At 40.8% G+C, this 2,864-nt stretch overlaps 1 non-coding gene across 1 annotated transcript; it reads left to right on the forward strand.

The window, feature by feature from the left end:
* Positions 1-1,183: 1,183 nt before the first annotated feature.
* On the forward strand, positions 1,184-1,290 carry LOC133799007 (small nucleolar RNA R71). Its single transcript, XR_009876217.1, has one exon. It is a non-coding gene; the product is annotated as a small nucleolar RNA R71 (small nucleolar RNA).
* The last annotated feature ends 1,574 nt before the right edge of the window (positions 1,291-2,864 follow it).

The following is a 2,864-nucleotide window of genomic DNA, read 5'->3' on the forward strand; positions in this document are numbered from 1 at the left end:
AACTAAAAAAATAAAAATTGTCTCAACTAAAATAGCTTAAAAACTTAACGAACTTACATAATTTTAAATGAACTTAGGATGCTTCCCAATGGCGCTTTATTTAACGTCTTCAGCTGGACGCTCACTTACTTCACTAAACTTCAACTCGGGTCAAGTCCACCCCGCTCATCCTTTCGAGCCATAGTGTCATAAGCAAAAACTTGTCTTTTGATGTTGCTAATCGTCGGAGCCTTCCACTACTCGTGTAGCCTTCGAGCCTTCCCACTACAGAACCGTTTAAAACAATGATGAATTGCTCGACTACCAATTTCAGCATTGGGCTTTCTCTTGGTCATTTCCAAATTACTACCACCACTACATACCACTTTCACTCTACAAAAAGTTGGAATATCAGTTGCAGCAAAAACATTAAATGTTGCCTCTTCGTTTTGCACTCGCATCTTCAACTCCCCTTTTTGTACATTAATTAGTGCTCTCCCTGTGGCTAAGAATGGTCTTCCCAAAATAATGGGAATGTTTGCATCTTCCTCCATATCTAATATAATAAAATCAGTAGGGAAGATAAATTTACCAACCTTAACTAAGACATCCTCAATTACTCCACGAGGTTGCTTAACAGAGCAGTCTGCCATTTGTAAGGACACAGTAGTGGGGCAAGCTTCTCCCAATTTCAGCTTCCAAAAAATAGATAAGAGCATTAAATTTACACTAGCCCCTAAATCACACAAGGCCTTGGTCATAACGGTATCTCCTATCGAGCAAGGAATCGCGAAACTACCCGGATCTTTAAGCTTTGGAGGTAGTTTCTTCTGCAAAATAGCACTGCACTCCTCAGTAAGCGCCACTGTCTCATAATTCTCCAACTTCATTTTCTTTGACAAGATATCCTTCATAAACTTCACATAGCTTGGCATTTTTTCAAGAGCCTCGGCAAAAGGTATGTTAATGTGAAGTTTTCAAAAAATGTCTAGAAACTTCATCCAGCTCATGCATACCAGCTACCTTCTTATTTCTATCCCGTTCCCTAGGCCACTAATAGTTATTGATGGCCATTTCTTCAAGCAATTCATAGGCCTCATTAGCACTTTTGCTCATGAAAGCACCACCTGCTGCAGCGTCAATAATGGTGCGAGTCGTCCCACACAAACCGTTGTAAAAATTATGGACTAGCATCCATTTTTCAATCCCATGATGAGGGCACTTCCTCAGAAGCTCCTTAAACCTCTCCCATGCATCATAAAGAGACTCTCCATCAAATTGAGAGAAGTTGTTAATTTCCCCTCTTAACTTTGCAGCCTTGGATGGAGGGAAAAATTTAGCAAGAAATTTTAGAGCTAATGCCTATCATGTAGTAATTGAATTGGCTTGAAGAGAGTTCAACCAACTTTTAGATTTATCCCGTAGTGAGAATGAGATCAATCTCATTATAATAGCATCATTGGTGACCCCATTATATTTAAAAGTTACACACATCTCTAGGAAATTGGCTATGTGTGTATTGGGATCCTCAGTAGGGAGTCCACCAAACTGCACAGTAGACTGGACCATTTGTAGAATTGCCGGCTTAATTTCAAAATTATTGGCTGCAACTATCGATGGTTGGATGCATGATTGTACTCCAGTAATAGCGGGGAATACATAGTCTCTGACTGTGTGAACTGTTGGCTCAGCAGCGTCCCCATTCAACACATTGCCCTGATGTTGGGCCATCTCTGCTAACCTTTTCTCATTTTTGTTTTGTCTGCAAGTCCTCTCAATTTCAGTATCAATGGGCAAAAGATTGTCTGTCCCTCTACGTCACATATACCAATTGGCACCTGAAATAAAATTAGTTCATGTTCATCATTAAGAAATCCATGAACAAGAAATTAACATAAAGTAAAGATAAAGAATAAGAGAAAAGAACTCTATGCCAATTCAAGCTCTTCTCCAAAGTGATCCCAATCCTCTTTTCCCAGTCTAGGTCTGCAAAAAGTGCCCATTTTCCTCTCCAAAATCGTGATTTAAACCTGATTAGCGTTTCTCCTAAACATGAAATGACCAAACCACCCTTCATTAAAAATCTGCGTTTTTCACATTTCTAGACATATCCTACGGTCACAGGATAACATTCCTGCGATCGCAGGAATGCCCTAGAAATTCCCAACTTTTATGGAATTGCGGCCGCAGAATCTCATTCATGCAGTCGCCGAAAGTGCTCTGAAAAACAGTTTTCCACCAACGTTTGTCCTTTTGTCAGTTTTTCCACCACGTTTCCACACCTAAGTCACCCAAGCCCTTCGACGCCTGAAACACACACAAAACAAGCATAAAATAGAACAAAACAAAACTAAACACCTAATACTCTGCCTAAAAAGACATAGATAAACAATTCTAAAACTCGTTTATCAGTTAGTCAAAGTAATGCAAAGATAATAAAAAGATAAAGAACCCCACCCTCCGAGCTAGGGGAGGAATCTACTACGATCAACTCGGGATTATGGACTGAACTAGGTATAACCTATAATTCCTAGACTATTGGAGGTGGGGGAGAGTCTAGAATTATTACACCCTCGGTTCTAAGGGGTCCGATCTCTTCTTCCGAGCTGGACTCATCTACATACTGCCTAAAGCCGCGGGCGAATACACCCCGACGTAAGGAAGGCCATGTCCTCTACGATTTTTCCCATATTCCTAAAAAATGGAGGACCTAAAGTGGAGGGTGTTTTCAACCACAATGGTGCATCTGGGGTAGCTATGATCATAGTGTATCACCAGATGATCCACACACTGAAGGAGTGTTGTGTTCAGGTCCGAGTAAATAGGATGGCAACTAACGAGCTGGTGGGGTTGAAGTGAATTAGCCTAAAACTGGCAGTAGCCCG

This window comes from Humulus lupulus, chromosome 8, assembly GCF_963169125.1.
Source record: "Humulus lupulus chromosome 8, drHumLupu1.1, whole genome shotgun sequence".
Classification (NCBI taxonomy): Eukaryota; Viridiplantae; Streptophyta; class Magnoliopsida; order Rosales; family Cannabaceae; genus Humulus; species Humulus lupulus.